The following is a 22,633-nucleotide window of genomic DNA, read 5'->3' as shown; positions in this document are numbered from 1 at the left end:
ATCTTCTCCCAATCCGTGGGCTTTCTATTGATCTTGCTAGCTATGTCCTTTGCCCTGCAGAAGCTCTGCAATTTCATGCAATCCCATTTGTCCAACCTTCCTTTGATTTGTTGTGTTTCCGGGTCTCTATTCAGAAAATTTCAGCCTGCGCCAAGGAGACCTATGGTTTCCCCTATTCCATCCTGTAATGTTTTCAGATTGTCTGCTTTGACTCCGCGGTCTTTGATCCATTTGGAATTGATTCTGGTGCAGGGTGATATATAAGGATCTAGCTTTAGTATTCTACAAGTAGTTAACCAGTTTTGCCAGCACCATTTACTGAAGAGGCTGTCTTTCTTCCATTCTATTTTTTAGCTCCCTTTTCAGAGATTAGATGGCTATAGGTCTGTAGGTTCATTTCTGGGTTTTCAATTCTATTCCATTGGTCCTGAGGTCTGTTCTTGTGCCAGTACCAAGCTGTTTTGATTACTATGGCTTTATAGTAGAGTTTAAAATTTGGTATTGATATTCCTCCAGCAGTGTTCTTTCCGTTGAGGAGCGTTTTTGCTATTTGGGGTCTTTTATTGTTCCATATGAATTTTTGGATTGCCTCTTCTATTTCCTTGAAGAATGAGGTTGGAATTTTGATAGGTATCGCATTGAATTTGTAGATAGCCTTGGGAAGTATTGCCATTTTCACGATGTTAATCTTTCCAATCCAGGAGCATGGGAGTTTTTGCCATTTTCTAAGTTCTGTTTTGATTTACTTTTTCAAGTTTTTAAAGTTTTCATCATAGAGGTCCTTCATACTAAAGCTACCAGCACAACTATGTTTATTGCAGCATTATTTACTATAGCTAAGATATGGAACCAACCCAGATGCCCCTCAGTAGATGAATGGATTAAGAAAATGTGGTATATATACACAATGGAATTCTATGCCTCTATCAGAAAGAATGACATTGCCCCATTTGTTAGGAAATGGAAAAGCTTGGAAAAAATTATATTAAGTGAAATAAGCCAAGCCCCAAGAAACATAGGTCCCATGGTTTCCCTTATTTGCAATATCTAGTATATGTACCAGTCAAGCAGAAAAGGTCAGATAAGGTGATGTTAGGAAAATGAACCCTAAGATATGTATTTAAATGTTTTTTTCTTTCATACCTTTGTTTCTAACCCATTTATAAGATGATTTCTTTGTTGCTTTGTATGTCCCTCCCCCACGGTATAACCCCTGCTTTCACTGTATTTGATGTCGGTATAATTTGTGAAGGGGAAGGGGAAAAACAAGTCATTTAAATAAGGATACAGGTGGACCCCTTGCAACAATGACAAGTACAAGTTGTCATGTCAAAAAGGAACTTTACAACTTTGGGGGGGGGAGGGTTGGGTGGGGGGGGCGGGGGAGGCTGGGAAGGGATGTGAAGGGGAAACAAAGGAGGAGGCTACAATGCTTAATAAGAAATGTACTCATTATCTTGCCCATGTAATTGTAACCCCTCTGTACAGTATTTTCACAATAAAAATTAAATTAAAATTAAATAAAAATTTTTTTATAAAAGAAAAGATTGTCTTTCTCATCCTAGGTCACAAAACTAAAAGGCACCACAGTCAACAATCCAAGCCTTGCATTCGGATTCCAGACCTCATGTTTTACATTGTTTTAAAAATTTCTCAAACATTGAATGTAATCATATGAATTATTTTCATTGTCATTTTCTAGTTGAGGAAAATAGAGGCTGAGAGAAATAGAATGAAATTCTCAAGGGGATCACCAATAGCATAGGGCAATGATAGGATTTTGTGCCCAAGATCAGTAACCTCCTAGATAAATACAAAGTGTATGCTGAATGTCAACAAAATACTTTTTGAGAATTTTTTTGGCAAGAGGGAAAATAGAACTTTATAGCGTTTTTTTTTTGTTTTGTTTTGTTTTGTTTTGGGTCCGGTCATGGGGCCTGAACTCTGGGCCTGGGCGCTGTTCCTCAGCTCTTCAGCTCAAGGCTAGCACTCTACCACTGGAGCCACAGAGCCACTTCCGGCTTTTTTGTTTTTGTTTATGTGGTGCTGAGGAATCGAACCCAGGGCCTCATGCATGCAAGGCAAGCGCTCTACCACTGAGCCACCTTCCCAGCCCAGAACTTTATAGCTTTTGGCTCTATAAATCATAGGGATAATTTAGTCTCTTGTTAGTCCTCTACTGTCTACAATTCCTTTCAGCTTTAGGGACTGACATTTTTAACCAAGGTGTGAAATATCTTTAACTGAAACACTCCATGTCATATCATCTTCTCTTTCACCAAAAGGTAAGAACTTGAATTCATCTTTCTCCATGTGAGAGTTAGCTGTATGGCAAACTCTACACAGTAGAACTGATAGCATGTTTTTATGAGTTTAAATTCTATCTGGAACCTTGGGTAAACTACTGATCACTTCAATCTGTAATCTTGGGTAAATTTGATCCTTCTATATCAGCTGAAGATGATAATGACAAGCTCTTCCTCCTAGGGTTATTTTCAGCATGAAGATGCTAACCATGGTCTATGAAATTTGGCAAGTGCCCCATAGTTGCAACTTTTGAAGCCAGGGATGCACCTTTTCCTGGTTTCCCTCACAAGCAATGATGAAGGTCCACTTGTAGCCGTGGCTTCAAACCTTAATCTGAGCCCCAGACCCCTCACAAAAGCATCAGCCACTGCTTTACTTTTCTGACTCCATTCCAGATCCTTCTCTGTGTGTGCACACGCACACATGCATGAACATGCATGTAGTTGGGCCATTTTAATATATAGGGATGTCAAAAACCATCTATTAGCTGTTAGGTGCATTCAAAGAGGAGTCTTGCCCTTTGAAGACCACCACAGATCTGGTCTAATCTAGGTGTTTCCCCTTTCTGTCCCCAGCTGAAAGTATTATTTGCTGCTGAATGGATACGAGTTTTGTGTTACTTAGAGCTTATTGATAACTAATCAAAGACAATCCAGATTTTATTTTTTCTGATCATTTATTCTTTTGTCTGTCTTAAACAATATCTTGAATAAAACATTCCAAGGCATGAAACAATGATCTGAGATGTTGTAAGATAAATTAATACATTCGATAAATATAATAATCTAATATCATGTCAGATGTCTTAAAGTAAATTAATGCATTTGGTTAAGAACTAAATTATCTTCCCATTTTAGTTTCTTATTTTGTATAGTTCTACTTATTGGGATTTTCTGGAGCTATCATGTTTCATTTATAAGATAAAATTGTAAAATTGTACTTCTGAAATTAGGAGATTGGTAAAAATAGTATTTCAAGATTCTATGCATCCAAATGTTTATTATCAAGGGATTGATTATTATACATTCATGGTTTTAATCATTTGTATTTATTTCTTAGTCTAAAAATAAAAATGTATGTACTTAATGGTATATAACTTTTGAAATATGTGTATACTATGAGTTGCTAAATCCATTTTATTTATTTAATAACCACTATTGTCTCAAACTGCTTCAGAATCCAAGATTATGCAGTAAATGCTCAACCACATTCTGGCATTGTCATAATTGGTCCCTAGCAGACTTCATTTTGCTTCTAATTTTCCAAGTTCCATACAGTAATTCTGGTTTTCTGGTCAGAAGTTGGAGATCTGTCCAATACTCAGTACTCTACAGGGAAGCAGAGCCCTCTTCATGTAGTACCTAAAATAAATTGGTTATTTCAGATTACTACACAGTCAAAATACCCCAAGATTGTTCATTTGAAAATTATGAGTCTTTTTCAGGATTTTACATTGCATTATTTGTTTTATGGACTATTCAGTATGCATTGCACCAACACTAATTACTACACTAATAAGTCAGCATGTTACCAAGATGTTTTGCCATTATAATTATAGCCACATGTTGTTGTTGTCCTTCCTCAAATAGTCCAGGCTTAATTGCATCATTTTTCAGGAGAATTTATGTGGAACAGCTTAATTCAAAATTAGTACATGAATAAATGAAGTGCAAACTATTTTCTGCATTGGCTCACATACAGAATAAATGTTGTAACGTGGAAAGGGGCCAAGCTTTCATGTTTTTTTTCTATTTGTTGTAATTTCTATGACCTCCAGTGACAATAGATGTAATGGAGATTGTGCAGTGACAGAGGAATCTGAGTGGACATACGGAGAGAAGAGGCTGAAGGTACATAGAGCCTTGGGTCTTTAGAATTTCTTGACTTTCAATGGTGGAGTGCCTTGAAGAGCAGTGGATTTATTTGTTTGGTTTTGTTTTGAAATAGACCCCAATGGTCTCTTAAATTCTAGGTAAAATATTAGGCACTGGGGATACAAAGATCTTAAAAAAATTCTTGATTTCAATGGGTAAAATGGCTGGCTAGATTAAGGAGAAACAAAGTGAATCCTGGGAATTCTAATGAACTGATATAAGCTCCTAGCAGTGCCAATTGAGAAAGATCCTTAACCTGCACTCATTTCTGCAGGAGAAACTACCTTAGTGGATTACAGCTTTATCTATCACCGCAGGACCTTTTCAGTTTAAAGAAGTAGTTCTCAATCAAGGTAAATTTGCCTACAGGTACCATATGCCAAAGTGAAGAAGCATTCTGATTGTCACAACTTCGGGGTCCTACGGGCATCTAGTGGATAGAAATTAGTGATGTAAAGAAGCATTTCACAGTGTACAAATCATCTCACCACCCAAATTAGTTTTTGTTCTAAAATTCTTCTAGTTCTTATATTGAGAAACATTGGTTTAAATAAACATTACCTATTATGCTATGATAAGATTTTACATAGAAGGTAATTGAGAATGAAAAAAACATTAAACAATACCAGTAGATAAAAATGAACATAAGTGAGAAAATGAAATGATAAGAAATATACTTAGAAAATGTATTAATTGATTGAAATTAAAGATCCAGCAAGGGCAATAAGACAAAAACAGGTTTAAAAGTTTGAATTCTTGCAAACAAAATTTAACAATATATTTAAATGATCAGGTACCATGATTGTTCATTCCATTCCAGGTATACAAAGATGGTTCAATATATGCAATGAAAGTAAAGCATATATATAAAATATCACAATCATTTCAATAGACAGAGAAATGTTTATGAAAAAACACTACAGCAATAAGAGACCATGAAGACATGATCAGAGCCCCAAATAGTACACGAGTAGAAGGAACACACCCCAACAAAAATGAGGGAAAGCTGAAGTCATGTTCTCTAAAACCAGAAATGAGAAAGGGTCCAATTTTTTCTTTCCTTTCTGTTTTTTTGTTTGTTTGTTATTTTGTTTTGGCTTTGTTTTTTTGCTTGTATGTTGTAGGGCTTGACCTCAGGGCCTGGGTGATATTCTTGAGCTTTCTGGCTGAAGACTAACACTCTACCTCTTTGAGCCACACTTCCATTACAGTTTTCACTTGGTTTTTAAATGGTAAATTGGAGATAAGAATCTCACAGACTTTCCTGCCTGGGCTGGCTTTGAACCATGATCATCAGATCTCAGCCTTCTGAGTAACTAGGATTATGGGTGTGAGCCAGTGGCACCCAGCTCAGTCTCTCCCTTCTTAGCTTACATAATGTTTGAAAACCTAGCCAGAGCAATAAGGCAAGAAAAAGAAACAAAAGAGATATAAATGAAAAGGGAAAAATTCAAATTATCCATCGTAACAGATAACATGATCTTATACTTAAAACGCCCAAGCCTCCCCAGAAAATTGTCATCACTTTTAGCAAAGTAGCACAAGACAAAATCAGCTTACAAAATCAGTTACTTTCCTGTATACAAATAAGGTGTAAAAAGAAATCAGAAAAATACTTCTATTTAAAATAATCTTAGGCAAAATAAAACAGAACAAAATACCAAAGAATTAACCCAAACATGAAAGTAAGAGATCTCTAAAATGAAAACTATAAAACACCAAAATTAAAAATTAAAAAAGATTCTAGAAGATGGAAAGACATCCTATGTTCATAGATGACTGGAATTAATATTGTAAAAAATACTCCATTACCAAAAGTATCCTATATTTTGATGGAATCCCCATCAAAAATTTAATAAAATCATTCACAGAAATAGGAAAATCAATCCTAAAATTCATATGGGAGCAAAAAAGGCCCTGATGTGCCAAAGTAATCCCATCATCATCATCATCATCATCATCATCATCATCATCATCATCATCATCATCATCATCATCATCATCCTGATCATCCTGTAATAATGCTGTAGCAATCAGTCTCAATTTTGATTATACTATAGAGTCATATTAACAAAACAGCATGACATTGGCACAAAACCAGACACGCAGCTCAACTAAATATACCAGAGAACCCAGGAATGATTTTATAAAGCTCTAGCCACCTGATACTCAGCAAGCTTGCTAAAAGCATATATTGGAGAAGAGACAAACTCTTCAAACTAGACATATGTTAGAAGACTGAAAGCAGATTCCTGTCTCTCATGCGGTACAAAATTCAATTCAAAATGGATTAAAAACCATTATGTAAATCCTGAACGTAGTACTTGAAAGCATAGGGAAGCTATCATAGACAGACACGTTAAGAATATATTTCTACTAGTTTAGGAAATTGAGCAAATAATTCACAAATAAGATTATATCAAATTAAAAACTTTCTTCACAGCAAAGGAAACAACAGAGTGAAGAAACAGCCTACAGAATGGGAGCTATCCTTCTAACAACGATTAATGTCAAGAATGTATCAGGAATTTAAACAGAAAGAAATCCAGTGAATAAATGGGCAAATGGGCTGAACACATAGTTCACAAAAATGATATACAAATTTCCAATAAATATATGACAAAACACGTTCCATATCTTTAGTAATTCAAGAGAATATATCTTACCCGATCAGAATGGCTATCCTTAGGAAAAGAAACAACAAGAAACACTTGTGATGATTTGAGGAAAAAACAATCACCAGATGCTGTTGGTGGGAATATGTTAATTCAGCTACAGTGGAAATAAAAAACTAAAAATAGACCTCCTTATGATAAAGCTATGCCACTCGTGAGTACTTACAGACCTAGGAATTTAAGTTAGAATACAATAGAGTTACATCCATATCCACATTTGTTGCAGGACTATTTACTGCAGCAAAGTGATATGTGTGTGTGTGTGTGTGTGTGTGTGTGTGTGTATAATATATATATACATACATACATACACACACATATATACATATATATGCATGCAGTGTGGAGCTTTATTTAGCCGTTAAAAAAGAATGAAATTATATCATTTTCAGGAAAAATGGATAGAACTGGAAACTGTCACATTAACTGAACTGAATCAGACTCAGAAAGATCATTATCACATATTTTCTCTCAATCACAGGATATAGAGGAAATGTTTTGTTTTGCTTTTGTCATTGTTTTGTCAGGAAGGTAGACAGACTACTTGGGAAAAAAGGAAATGGTAGAAGGGGGAAAAGAGTAATATGGGAAAGAATGGGATCCATATGGATGTATGGATATGCATATAAGGTAGATAATAGAAGTCATTGGAATCTACAAAGAAGCTTTAAAGTTTAAATGACAATGTAAGTGTTGGAAACACTATTAATTACATGTTGGGTGAAACTTATTAGTTGCAGGAAGAAAAAGTGGATAGATTCGACTTTTGATGTATTGAATTGCCGTTAGAGCCATCAGACAGGAAGCAAGAGATGAGTGAAGAAAGACACAGTAGCATTGGCAGCATAATTGGTGATAGGGGCACAAATTGCATCTTCAGACAGACACTGTACACAAGGCATGCTCAAGGAGAAGGAAGTCCTTATAGTCTGTGCCTTTGATGTCAGTACCTAAGCATTACCTAACCTCCACCCCCTGCCCTCAGAGAACACCACTACCCCATGCCTTTCCACACCCACACTGACTCCCTTCCATGTTAAAGTTCTCTGAAGTTAATGGGTATAATTGATAAGAATGTGTGGAAGGAGTGGACTCTGTCCCACACTTACTCAATTTCCATTAAAATTACATGGCTTTGAAAGATAAAAGGAAAAGGTCTGGAGAAAAAAAACCCAACACATCTTAGGTTTCATTGAACCTCAGTTTGGGTTTCTTAATTCAGGGTTTGGGTATTCTATTCATTCAACCAGAAACAATGAACAAATCATTTCAGGACTGCAAAAGGCCATGAAGAACCTGGGACTCCCAAGACCAAGCCTCCCTTCATCACCGGCTGGAGGGGAAAATTGTGTGTTATGAGTACTTCCATTTTCATGGGATTGAAATTAACCTCTTTTCTTTTTTTCTATGTTCCTGTTTTCTTGACTATACACCATTTTTCTAGACTTTAGCTGAGAAACATAACCTTTCGTAGTAGCCAAGGCAATTTTGCATTTTTTTTAATAATACTAAGGTTTCAATTCAGGTCCTTGTTCTTATTAAGAAGGTACTCTACCATTTGAACCATATTTCCAGTCCTTTTGGCTTTAGTACCTTTTAAATGGACAGCTACACACTACCATGTCCATTTTTTTTCTCTCAAGACGAGTTTCACCAACTTTTTGTATAAATGAACCATGTCAACAATCCTTCCAATCTTATTTTCCCAAGTCGCTAGAATTACAGGTATGAGTCACTGGGCTGGAGCTTGCCTTTTCTTTTTGTCTGGTTGTCACAACTACTCTTCAGAAGATAAGCCAGGTCTCACCTTCATTTATCAGGCAGATAATTTGGGCTCAGAAGAAATGTCTGTTGCTTAGAGTTTTGTAACATCAGTCTGTTTGAGCTGTTACTAAAAAATGGCCAGAGATTGGGTACTTTACAAACAATATACATTTATTTCTCACATTTCTGAAAGCTAGCAAGTCCAAGATCAAGGCACCACAGGTTGAATTCCACCCAGTGGTTCTGAAATCTCCTGCAGCCGTGGGGCGGGGGGGGGGGGGGGGGGGGGGGGGGGGGGGGGGGGGGGGGGACAAATGTGTAGGAGCTGAGACTTAATGCCTTGGGGTGTCAGCCAGCCAGTGTATTTCACCCACCTTGCTCTATGAAGAAGAAATCTGTGTTCATTCTAGCTGTGTATCATGGCTCACCACCTGTTTCATAATGTTACTTTAGCCATTGCCTATAACCCCAATAGGAAAAAAAAAGACTTGGATTATTTTTTTATTATCAAGGTTTTGTACAGAGGTTACCGTTTCACAAGTAAGGTAGTAAGTACATTTCTTGTCAAACGTGTTACCCCTTCTCTCATTGTTCTCCTACTTTCTCTCCCTTCTAACTCCCACCTCCAAGTTGTACAGCTCATTTCCAACATAATGTCATGTGTATATTGCTGTTGCATTAGTTCCCCCCTTGTCCATTGTCTCGCTATTGTGTTGTTTCCCTTCCCTTCCCTAATTCAAATAAATGTGTATATACAAAACCAGGGTACCAAAATCGAATACAGTGACAACAGGGGGGTATACCATAGGGGGAAGAACATACAAAAGAAACAAAAATCAGGTGGGGGGATGTTGGGTCCTCGTCCGTCTTTGGACGGACAGGGTCCGAGGAGAGGTTAAGTGCGAAGTGAAGTGCAGCCAGCCGCTGGCCTGTTCCCCAGCCAGCCTCCCTTAGCCAGGAGACAATCAGATGCAGGGGGGAGTCAAGTCAAGCAGGAACTCGTTTATTAACAGGGAGCATCCCCTTTTTAAAGCAAAAGACTGCGTGGGAGGGGAGGAAATGGAACCAACCAATCACTGAAAGGCCATACCTTATCATGCACCTAAGCTTCCATGAGTTGTTTACACACTGAACCTAAACAAATCCGGCTCTGCCCACTCAACTTCCTCTCAGGGCCATCTTTGTTACTTGTGTTCCCCACAGATTTCCCCACAGGGGGAGGGGAGGAGTATGGGAAGGGATGGGAAGGGGAAACAACAAGGAGGCAACAATGCTTGATAAGAAATGTACTCGTTATCTTGCCCATGTAATTGTAACTCCTTTGTGTGGTATTCTCACAATAAAGAAACAAACAAAAATCACATAATAATAACAACAACAACAAAGAAAAACCTCTTGTGTCCATGTTCTGGAGTTCATTTTGCTTAGTGTAATCTTATATGGTCATATGTACATAGCTTTTGAGCTTTTCTGCTCATCTGCTACGATTATCCTAGATGTAAACTAATTATTGCAAATAAGGCAAACCATAGGACCTATGTTTCTTTGGGTCTGGCTTACTTCACTTAATATGATTTTTTCCAGGTCTCTATTTCCTTACAAATGGGGCGGTATCATTCTTTCTAATAGAAGCATAGAATTCCATTGTGTGTGTGTGTGTGTGTGTGTGTGTGTGTGTGTGTTTGTGTGTGTGTGTGTATAAATCTCACGTTTTCATGATCCATTCATTAGTCATACAACAGACAAGGGCCTCATATCTAAAATATGTTTAGGTTCAATAAATTAGATCCACCAAAAACAAATCCTCAAAGAAACAATTGCCCCATTAATAAGTGGGCTAAAGACTTAAAGAGAAGCTTCTTTGAAAAGGAAATAAGAATATGAAGAAATGCTCAACTTCTCTAGCCATAAAAGAAATGCAAATCAGAACAACATTGAGATTCCAACTCACCCCAGTTAGAATGGCCAATATCAAGAATTCTAATAACAACAGATGCTGGAGGGGATGTGGTCAAAAGGGAGCGCACTGTTGGTAGGAGTGTGAACTTGTTCAACCACTTTGGAAAGCAGTATGGAGGTTCTTCAAAAGACTCCACAGAGAGCTCCTCTATGAACCAGTAATCCCACTTCTGGGCATTTACCCAAATGATCACAAACAAAACCATACTAAAGCTACCAGCACAACTATGTTTATCACAGCATTATTCACCATAGTTAAGATATGGAACCAACCCAGATCCCCCCTCAGTAGAAGACTTGGATTCTTATATGGGGTCAACGCTGTAGGTTGTGATAGATTAGAGAAAGGAATGGTGAAATATATTTAGTCATACACACATTTATTGTTTCCTTCTAAATGTTGGGTACCAAATACTAGGGCAATATATGAGGGTAAAACCCAAGTTGTGGTAGAGATTTGTGTATGTTAAAGAGAAAGCCATACACATGAAGTAGAGTCAGCCCAACAGCTGCAAATGGCAGAACCACAAGGTAGTGCTTACCTAAGTCTGTTGGAGTTCATTCCATATACCAAGGGCTCAGGTAATGGATTTGGAGCTATAGGATTTACTATTGGCCCTGCTGGTTGTCATTCTTCCATTCATTGGCCACCATCCCTCTTTGTATCACCAAGTCCCACAGCTAAGAATCTGTCTTGACTTGTAGAAGAGACCATGGATTTGAACTTTTGAATAACATTAGAATTATAAGGACTTTGACAACTCCTAGAGGTGAACTAAATGTGTATGGGCAGTATGAAATGGCTGTGGACCTTCAGCGTCCAGAGGTGAAATGTTGTGGGTTTTATATGAGATGTTTTTCATAGGCTGGGTGCTATTTGGGGAGGTTCTGGAAACTTCTGGAGGTGGGAAGGAAAAGGAAATAGGTCACTGAAGGAGTAACCTCGGGCCCTGTATCTTATACAGGACCCCTCTTTGTGCCTGTATCTTTGTTTTCTGTCTCCCATGAGGTAAGCAACTTTCTATAGTACACAACATACTGGATGAATTCTGCCTGGACTCATGACAAAGCAATCATAGATGAACAATGAGAAACGTAAAACTTTCCTCCCTTAAGTCATTTCTGTCCATTAATTTGGTTATTTCTTTTCTAATGTGCTTTCCACAAGCCTATAACTTTAGTTTTGGCCACTGACCTCTACCTTTGTCAACAAAAGTTTACCGGAATTTCCATGAGTGTTTGTAAGATCATATGCCTCATTCTAGATCCATTGTGCTGAATTCTTACTTGGAGTTTTTGATAGCTGAGAACTTGGTTCTAACAGTATCTGACTTAATGAGTACATCATTGTCAAGGAAGGAAGAATTTGATAACTGAAGTTGGATGGACAGACACTGGGTAATGGATGGACTCTAGATGGAGTGTGTTGAAAGAAGATTTCCCTGTATAGAAGACAAGAAATTAAGCCCGGTGCCGGTGGCTCACTCCTGTAATCTTAGCTTCTCAGGAGGCTGAGATCTGAGGCTCACAGTTCAAAACCAGACCAGGCAGGAAAGCCTGTGAGACTCTTATCTCCAATTAACCACCAGAAAACTGGAAGTGGCGCTGTGGCTCAAGTGGTAGGGTGCTCGCCTTAAGTGAAGAGCTGAGGGACAGTTCCCAGGCCTAGAGTTCAAGCTCCACAACCAACCAAAAAAGAAGAAGGAGAAGAAGACAAAGAACAGGAGGAGGAGGAGGAGGAGGAGGAGGAGGAGGGAAGGAGGGAAGGAGGAGGAGGGAAGAAGGAAGAGGAAGGAGGAAGGAGAAGGAGGAGGAGGGAGGAGGAGGAGGAAGAAACAAGAAACTAGACTTTCTGAATGTTAGGTTTTTATTTTATTTTATTTTATTTATTTATTTATTTTGTGGGGTCCGGTCATGGGGCCTGAACTCTGGGCCTGGGCGCTGTCCCTCAGCTCTTCAGCTCAAGGCTAGCGCTCTACCACTTGAGCCACAGCGCCACTTCCGGCTTTTTTCTTTTTGCTTATGCGGTGCTGAGGAATCGAACCCAGGGCCTCATGCATGCAAGGCAAGCGCTCTACCACTGAGCCACCTTCCCAGCCCTGAATGTTAGGTGTTTAAAAACAGGTAGCCGAGTAAGAACAACACCAGCACGCACGTGGTATTCAGGTAAGGGGTAGGTTTATTCAGTAGACCTGCTGGGACCAGGCAAGGTTGGCACTCCACATGGCTGGGAAAGGCCTGGGAATGAGAGAGAGCTGGGAAAGAGAGGAAAGAGCTAGAAAAGAGCAGAGAGAGGGGTAAGAACAGTAGCACTCATGTGGTATTCAGGTATGGGGTAGGTTTATTCAGACCTGCTGGGACCAGGCAAGGTTGGCACTCCACATGGCTGGGAAAGAGAGGAGAGAGAGAGGAAAGAGCTAGAGCAGAGAGAGAGCAGAGAGAGCTAGAAAAGAAGAGCAAGAGAGCGTCTGGGCCGGCGCTAGGCCTTATGTAGGGTATGGGCGGAGAAAAGGTGTGGCCACATCAAATTCAGATGTGACCTCAGCGGATGCAGATGTGACCTCTTCCAGGTGTCCCAGTTGCCTAGGTAACGCAGGTACTGGGTGGAGACTTTGCTGTGAGGAGGGTGGAGTCTGCTCGCCATCCAGGAGCGGACCTTACATTGAACATTTATAAATCTTCTCCATGTGTTTGCTATCTCCATTTAGAACCACAGGTCAAGGCACATAAGAGGTTCTTGATCAGTTCTCTTATGGGTAATTTTCTTCTTTCCTGTGGCACTTTGTGATTTGTTTTATCCTGAGTTATAACCTCAGGAAAGTTGAAATACATCTAATTCCTACTTAATGGACCTGACATTCTTTATCCCCCAGTATTAGGCAGCAACTTGAGTACTAGCACTCAAAATTCATGCCTTCTAGGACATTAATATCTTAAACTTTTCTTTATTGATTTGTGTTCATTTTTCTTATTTGCTTTTATTGACCCAACTGTCTTAACATCACATATGAGAATGCATTTCATGTTTTTATTATTCCTTTTCTGTATAACTTGGGGACAATGACTAATTCACATTGATGAATTCAATTCCAGTCCAACAACAAATGAGTCATTCTATTTTCTTGCTGCCTGTAATTGAACTCTCTTCTTCAACAGTGAGTTATCATTTCCACTACTTTACATAGTTCCTTGTTTCATCAGTTCACTTGCATTCTCTAATTGTCTTTCCACCACTTGTTCTGTGCTCAGAATTCCTTAGCCCACATAGTTTTAACATTATATTAGTCTGCTTTCTGCTATAATAACAACAGGATGAATATTATATGAATAAGTTTATGTAGCTCACACTTATGGAAGTCTAAGAGTAAGGCATCAAGCAAGGTACCACTGGTAGTGTCACATCATGATGGAAAAACAGATAGAAAATAAGCCACATGCCCAAGGGACCATGTATATGACTACATAATAACTAATCTACTTTGTGATACCAGCATTATGTCCTTGAAGAGTGGTGCTTTGTAACTCAATTGTGTATACTAGGCCTCACTTTTCTCCTCCTCCTTCTTTTTTTTGGTAAGAAAAATTGGCAGAACTTTATTGAATAAGCAAGCAAGCAAGCAGACAGACAAGCAGACAGGCAGAGGCATACTCTAATGAGTGTAGGTTTTTTCAATAAAATCCTGGCTAACATACTGGCAAAATCTCAACAGAATGCATCTGATATTCCTTGTGGCAGAACACAAGTTATCATCACCAATTTCTATCTATTCCTTCTGCTTCCTGAATGTCTTGCTAGGAGCTTAGGAGATTTCTGCATTTGCAATAGCTTTACAAATGAACTGCCCAGTGCTGCTCTGATTGCCCTAGTATTTATTCTTATGTCTCAGAGAAGCCCTTGACAGTAGCTTACCACCCATCTCTGATATAAGCTACTAGAAGTCCCTTTAGATTTAGGTGAAATTTTACTTGACAGGAAGAGAGATGGACTTATGAGGCCAATGACATTTTCTAGAAAAATAGTCTAGAACATAGTTTAGATGTAGTCTAGAATTTTCTATTCAGATTTTCTAAATGTTATTTGTATTGTGATCCTTTTTTTTTTTTACTCCACTGAACGTAACTTTAATTCATTTCATTTGCAACAAGCCCTCTATCTTTTACTTTTCAATCAGAATAGTAGAAAACAGACCTCATAGGGAAGTGTGGACTGTGACTAGAGTTTCTCATCTGAAGATGAATTTAATTAACAGGCATCTATAAACAGTCAGTGGTAGTTAAAATGTTTACAGGCTGTGCCATGGTGCATGAATACAATTAATTACAGAAGCATTTTTAAGGTATGAAATTGAGGAATAAAATAATGACCAAATATGCAATATTCTACTATGTCTATAGGTCTATATCTTGAGGTCTTCAGTAGACTCTTCATATAAAAGTTTCAAAGGGAGGAAGGAAACTCTGAAGTGGTTTGTAAAAACATTAAGGATCATAGACAATTGATAGAATTTTCTTCAATGCAAGAGAATACAACCTAAGAGAGGCTGTTTTTCCGGTCTTGATTACTAGCTGTGTTATTCTAGGTAAATTACTTATAGTAAGCCAGGAAATGCATGTCTACAACCTGAAAGTGTATTTTGAATGCTTATCAAAATAAAAAAAATACTACAAAGATAGGTAGATAGAGAGCATGCTAATCCCATCTCCTTTGTGTGAGTAGAAACTAAAAACCCCTTCATTGTATCTAAAGTGTAGATCAATTCTTGAAGTTGTCCTTTTGAATATAGATTATGCATTACCTTTGAGAACAGATATACACTAACTTTGATTCATTCTGTAAAATGAGAAAATCCCTTTAGGCTGCCAGTGACTTTATCAGCTCTTGGAAATGGTTCGTTTTTTTGTTCTGTAAAATGTATGTGATAAAGTTATATTATACAACTGAATCTCTACTTTAACAAATTGTTTGCCTTCTGTTTACCTGAACTCAATCCCAGCAAGCCGAAACACAGTCAAGCAAATGGAAGGCAGAGAATCGAATGAGGTACTACATAAGAACATGTGTACTGATAAAACTATAGATAAGTATTTGCAAATAATAATAGCAAACATATACATATGGTGCTCAGCTTTAGATTTTGTGTTCCCAGAAATGTGTTTATAAGTAAGTTTATGGTGCCTTATACACAGCCATCAAAAGTGACGACTTAAACCACTATTGATTGAGCTCCTACGTTTATGGTTCCGCTGTGCCATCCCTCTCATCCAAGCCAAGCTTGGCTGGTTTCTCTTGGACTTGTGTGTTCAGCTGCCATCAGGTGTTAGGTTCACAGCCAGGTGGTCTGGCAGAGCATTACTCCCGTGTTTAGAAGGTGACAGGATCCAGGACAGAATGATGGGGATGACTGAGCTATATGTCCTGTGTCACCAGGCTGGCTTAGTCTAGACTTTTTTCACATGACAGTTACAGCACTTTTTGCATCCTGCTTACATTGCACCTACTAATATCTTATTGGCTAGAGCAAGACATGTGCCAACCTAGGTTCCAGGAGTGGAGAAACAGATTTATCTCATAGAAAACAAGGAGCACTTTTCCCCCTCTCAATGTATTGCAGAAGGATTCCTTAAAGGACCTACACATGGGCCAGCTGTATCAGTGAGGATCCCAGCTGGAAGTCAATTCATCACAGATGGTTCCAATAAAGAAAGTCTAATAAAAAGACTACTTGCAGAAATGTGGGCAGGGTTAGAGAAACAAACAAGGAGTGGTGAGGGATCCAGAGAACAGCAGCAGCTAGAAGCCGTTATCAACTCTGGGGCTGAAGGGACAAAGTGAGGAAATGGAGTTTTGGGAGCCTGTGGGGAATGGAGTCCTGAGAGCCAGCACTTCTGCCTAAGAGGTGGTACCCAGGCAGGGAAGGGGAAGAAAGGACCTGCGTCATCATAGAAGCAGTGAAACTGAGGTCTCCAAATTCTCTTGGTTTATTGAAGGCATGTTTTCAGGAAAAAGGGGGTGAGGGACCCAGAGGCATCTGAGGAAAGGTCTCAGCTGGGGTTGAGTTTCACCCTGAGTGTCTCAGAGAATTCATCTCAAGTTGAGATAAGAGGACTGCCACAGAAATCACTTGTTGAATGAAGAGTAATCACAATGAGATGTGACTTCTTATACTGGCTAACTCCCACATTCAGCTAAGTTCAATACTCTGCATCTTTGGAAGCCAGTACTCACACAGCTCTGCAGGAGGCTGGCCCAACACCTGCATCTTGATGGGTCAATCACTTTGCCTACTCCACTTGCATCTACTTGAATCCAAACTAGAAATGGAACCAGTATGCAGAGCTGTGCCTCTCCATCCATCAAGGGAATTCTAATATAAAATTTGTCCCAAATAAATGTAAATGGAGCTGGAAATGGGTTTTGTGTTCATCCATGGACACCATATTTTCAGAAGGATATTGAGACAAACTGGCCTCTGATCATAGAAATTTTAACCAGAGTTCTATGATATGTGTTTAAAGGGAATGATATTAAAACAAATATCAACTATTCTTCAACTATTCCCCCTGAGACAATTATGGGGGAGAAAATGTGTCACCTTCCATGTGAACGGACTGAGACCAAAGAAGAGACAAAAAAAAACCAGAGCTACATATATCTACTCTTTCAGGAAACACCTTCTCACAGCTGGGCAAGTCTTTAAATGTCTCAGATTCCCAGATGGAAGAGAGGGGATGCTGTACCTGAAGACATGCAAGCTAGGGTTGGGAGGCTGTGGGTATAATAAAACATCAATAATGAAATGAGATATTGTACTCACTTTTCCTTTTAGGCCAAAGCTATTATTCATTCTAGTATTATTCTAATATGCAGATAATAAATATGTGTGTGTGTGTGTGTGTGTGTGTGTGTGTGTGTGTGTGTGTGCGTGTGTGTAACCAGAGTGGGACTTGGGGTTGGGGCTTCACCAAGCAAAAGGAAAGGGCTAAAATACTTCATAGGTATAAAAAGGATTTTTGTATGAGGCAGGTGATTAATAATGAGAGCCAAGGGAGAAAATTTTAATTGGTCTGAAACATCCTCTCTCAGGTCAATTTAATAGGCCCTTCTAGTACTTTACTAGAGCAGGACCCTATAGGTTATTTATTTATGTTGTCAACGGATGAATTTTACAAAAACTGGCTGTCTTCACATTGTGACCCATTGATTTTAATGCTTTTTAAAAATGTACACAACACTTGTTTCTGACACATCTAAATTATATTTAAAAAACTTTGGAAATATATTTTATTTTACTTAGGGAAGGAGGAAGACTTGAGAATACTTTAGTACAACCTACTACATTGTTAATCTAGTTCCTCTACCTCTACCATGAGAGGAAGATGTATATTGGTCATAGCTGAGTGACCTAATTATACATTACAGTGACTTTGTTCTAGCCTAGTATATTATTTGAGATTTTAACATTTGTCAATAGCCTAGTTTCAATAAGGATGCTTTGAGCTGCAAGTCAAAAGAGTCTGTTCTCATTACAGATTAGAAAATAATGACACTTGTTTCCAATCCTAATAGCACTGCACTAGGGAAGGACTTGGTGCTAGTTATCTCAGCATCAGAGCTGTGTCATCCAGATCCAGACTCTTTCCATCTTTTGACTCCACAGTCTTGTGAGGAGATGACTTGTGCTGCAGTGTCACATCCAGATACAAACACATGCAAAGGCAAAAAGGTAATATTTCCTGGATAGTGCAGCATTTTTTCCCAGAAGAAACCACTAAAGATCCTTTCATATATTTCAGTGGCCCAAATCTGAACTGTCAGAATGGCCTTCCATCAGTCAACTAGGAAGGAATGTCTCAGAGATGTAAAGTATATGGTCCCAGCTTACCTTTCTTCGCTTTCACCTCTCCTATATCCCTTCATGAAGTAATATACTGGGATAGGGTTAGGAACTGGGGTTTAGGTGCAAAACAGATAGAGAAAGAGTTTCCCACTCAAGCATCATGGATCATTTTGGTACTTCCATGACTTAGAAGTAATTGGTATAGTGGTTTGTATTTTGGATAGAGGAATCCATTTCTTCGAACTTCATTTTCAGTCCCACTCTTCCTTGGCTTTATGATATTGAACAAATTAATTAAATTCGGTATCTCTCATTTCCTACTTGACAAGTGGAAATAATAATTGTATTTACTTGAAAAAATTGTTCAGAGAGTGCATGTATGCATTTTTAGAATATTCCCTGCCATATTGTAAAGCTTCAATGAGTGCATTATCATGAAATTATTGACTTTGCCTCTGTGGGGAATTAGCTCTCTAAAGTAATTTCTATTTTCTTTCTAATGAACTAAGAGTAGGGTAATATTACATTTTTTCATAGTAGCTGTAAGAATGAAAAGAAGCTGTGTAGGTAAGCCATATATACTAAGTTCAAGCTCAATAAATTCAGTGATTTAGTGGGAAATACATAAAGTTAGAAATCTGATAAATTGAAAAGAATGCACCTGGGAGGTAAGTATCTCTGAGCCTGTGGAATAGGGAAATACACATCTAAGAGAGAGACAGCATTTTTTCCCTCTCAGGTAAGTTGGAAAGAGTGAGTAAACATAATGTCTCTGAGTGTCATCCTGTCTGGCTTGTCAATTATGCCTGCTAACAGGGTACATTTGCATGGCCACTATCAGTTGTCTTTTGCTGGGTGCCTGCTCCCATTCATCACTTTCCAGCCTCTGTGAGGGATATTAAGACAAGAATTTGTGGCAAGTACGAGCTGCAGAGGGTTTAGTGCTAAACTGTGAATTGCAGACTGGCTGCCACCCATTAGCAGCCAGCTGCTTGGCAGATACAGTAAAATTTCCCAAGGAACCCCAACCCTGTCTGGAGGAATAGTTTGACACAAATTTTCAGAATGCTTTGTTATACAAATGTAATAGTAAAGGGGAAATAAGTACTTTGATTTCTTTTATTTGAACATGGCCACATGAATTCTCTCCAATTCTACTCTGAATAAAACTTAAGCCAGTTTCTGTTGGGTTAGTACTTAGTCACAAGAACATGGAAGCTATCAAGCACTGAAATAGAAACAGCAATAAAAGACCTCCCACCCAAGAAAAACCCAGGACCTGATGGATTTATACCTGAATTCTACAAGGCCTTCAAAGCAGAACTCACACCAATACTCCTCCAACTCTTCAATGTAATTGAAAGTGAAAGTTCACTACCAAACTCCTTCTATGAAGCCATCATAACCCTTATCCCAAAACCAGGCAGGGACTTATCAAAGAAAGAGAACTATAGACCCATTTCTTTGATGAAATCAATGTAAAACTTCTCAACAAAATTTTGGCCAATTGACTTCAACAACTCATCCAAAAAAATCATACATTATGATCAAACATGATTCATTTCAGGGATACAAAGCTGGTTCAATATATGCAAATCAATTAATATAATTCATCACATCAACAAGAGCAAGAATTAGAAGCACCTGATTATCTCAATAGATGCAGGAAAAGCATTTGACAAGATCCAACACCCGAAAAATTAGGAATCCATGGAACATTCCTCAATACAATAAAGGCTGTGTATGAAAAACCTACAGCCAGCATTATACTTAATGGCGAAAAGCTAAAGCCATTTCCTCTAAACTCAGGAATGAGACAAGTATGTCCACTCTCTCCACTTCTCTTCAATTCAATATTCGAATGCTTAGCTACAGCAAGAAGAAAACAGGCAAACATAAAGAGGATCCAAATAGGGAAAGATGAAGGAAAACTCTCCCTTTTGGCAGGTGACATGATCTTGTATTTAAAGAATCCCATGGACTCTACTCCCAAATTACTCAAGCTGATTCGAAACTTTGGCAAAGTAGCAGGGTATAAAATTAACCCTCAAAAATCAATGGCTTTTCTGTATGCCAACAATGAGAAGAGCAAGGCTGAAATCAGGAAAGCAACTCCTTTTGTAATAGCCCCACAAAAAATAAAATACCTAGGAGTTAACTAAAGAAGTTAAGGACCTCTACAATGAAAACTTTAAAAATCTGAAAAAGGAAATTAAAGGAGAACTTAGAAAGTGAAAAATCCTCCAATGCTCCTGGATTGGAAGGATCAATATCGTGAAAATGGCAATACTTCCCAAGGCTATCTACAAATTCAATGTGATACCTATCAATATTCCAACCTCATTCTTCAAGGAAATAGAAGAAACAACCCAAAAATTCATATGGAACAATAAAAGACCTCGAATAGCAAAAACAATCTTTAGCAGAAAGACCAGTGCTAGAAGAATATCAATACCAAACTTCAAACTCTACTACAAAGCCATAGTAATCAAAAGAGCTTGATACTGGCACAAGAACAGACCTCAGGACCAATGGAATAGAATTGAAAACCCAAAAATGAACCTACAGACCTATAGTCACTTAATCTTCAATAAGGGAGCTAAAAACTAGAATGGAAGAAAGACAGCCTCTTCAGTAAATGGTGCTGGCAAAATTGATTATTCACCTGTAGCAAACTAAAGCTAGATCCTTATATATCACCCTGCACCAGAATCAACTCCAAATGGGTCAAAGACCTCGAAGTCAAAGCAGACACCCTGAAAACATTACAGGAAAGAATAGGAGAAACTCTAGGGATCATTGGCACAGGCCAAAATTTTCTTAATAAAGGCCCAGAAACACAACAAATCAAAGAAAGGTTGGACAAATGGGATTGGATGAAACTGCAGAGCTTCTGCATGGCAAAGGACATAACTAGCAAGATCAATAGAAATCCTACATATTGGGAGAAGTTATTCACTAGCCATACAATGGACAAGGGTTTCATATCTAAAATATACTTAGAACTCAAAAAATTAAATCCCCAACAACAAATCTCATAGAAACAACTACCCAATAAATATGGGCTAAAGACTTACAGAGAAACTTCTCTGAAGAGGAAATAAGAATGGCCAGTTGACACATGAAGAAATGCTTAACTTCTCTAGCCATAAAAGAAATACAAATCAAAACAACATTGAGATCCTACCTCACCCCAGTTAGAATGGCTATAATCAAGATATCTAGTAACAACAGATGCTGGAGGGAATGTGGCCAATAGGGAACCCTATTTCATTTGTTGGTGGGAGTGTAAACTTGTTCAACCACTTTGGAAAGCAGTATGGAGGTTTCTCAAAGACTCCACATAGAGCTCCCCTATGACCCAGTAATCCCGATTTTGGGCATTTACCCAAAGGATCACAAATAAGACTATACTAAAGCTACCAGCACAACTATGTTTATCACAGCATTATTTACCATAGCTAAGACATGGAACCAACCAAGATGCCCCTCAGTAGATGAATGGATCAAGAAAATGTAATGTGATATAAATATTATATAGTGGAAGATATATATATTATATTGGAATATATGGAATATATTAGAATATAATGGAATATATATAATGGAATTCTATGCCTCCATCAGAAAGAATGACATTGCCCCATTTGTTAGGAAATAGACTTGGAAAAAAATATATTAAGTGAAGTAAGCCAGGCCCAAAGAAACATAGGTCCCATCATGGTTTTCCTTATTTGCAATAACTAGTATATGTCTAGGACAAGCAGAAAAGGTCAAAATCTATGTATATATGACCATATAAGATGATGTTAAGTGAAATGATCCCCAGGATAGGGACACAAGTGGTTTTTTCTTTCTTGCTCTTGCTTTTAACATATTTATAATGTAATCTGATTTTTTTTGTTTCTCTTCTATGTTCTTCCCCCAAGGTATAACCCCTGTTTTCACTGTATTTGATGTTGGTGCCTTGCATCTTGTATATACATTTTTCTAATTTGGGGAGGGGAAGGGAAATAACAAAAAGCTGGACTAGTTACAGGTTGATCCATTGTAACAATGAGATGTACAAGACACTACGTTGAAAACAAACTTTACAATTTGGCAGGAGGGGTTGGGGGGGAGGGAGGAGTTGAGGAAACAGGGAGGGAAGGGATGGTAGGGGAAAAACAGGGGAGGAGGTAACAATGCTCATTGGGAAATGTACTCATTACCTTAC

The sequence above is a fragment of the Dipodomys merriami genome, unplaced genomic scaffold (assembly GCF_024711535.1).
Source record: "Dipodomys merriami isolate MVZ:Mamm:240054 unplaced genomic scaffold, mDipMer1.0.p SCAF_34, whole genome shotgun sequence".
In the NCBI taxonomy this organism is placed as follows: Eukaryota; Metazoa; Chordata; class Mammalia; order Rodentia; family Heteromyidae; genus Dipodomys; species Dipodomys merriami.
The sequence above is the reverse complement of the archived record's forward strand: the minus strand, read 5'-3'. Positions refer to the sequence as shown.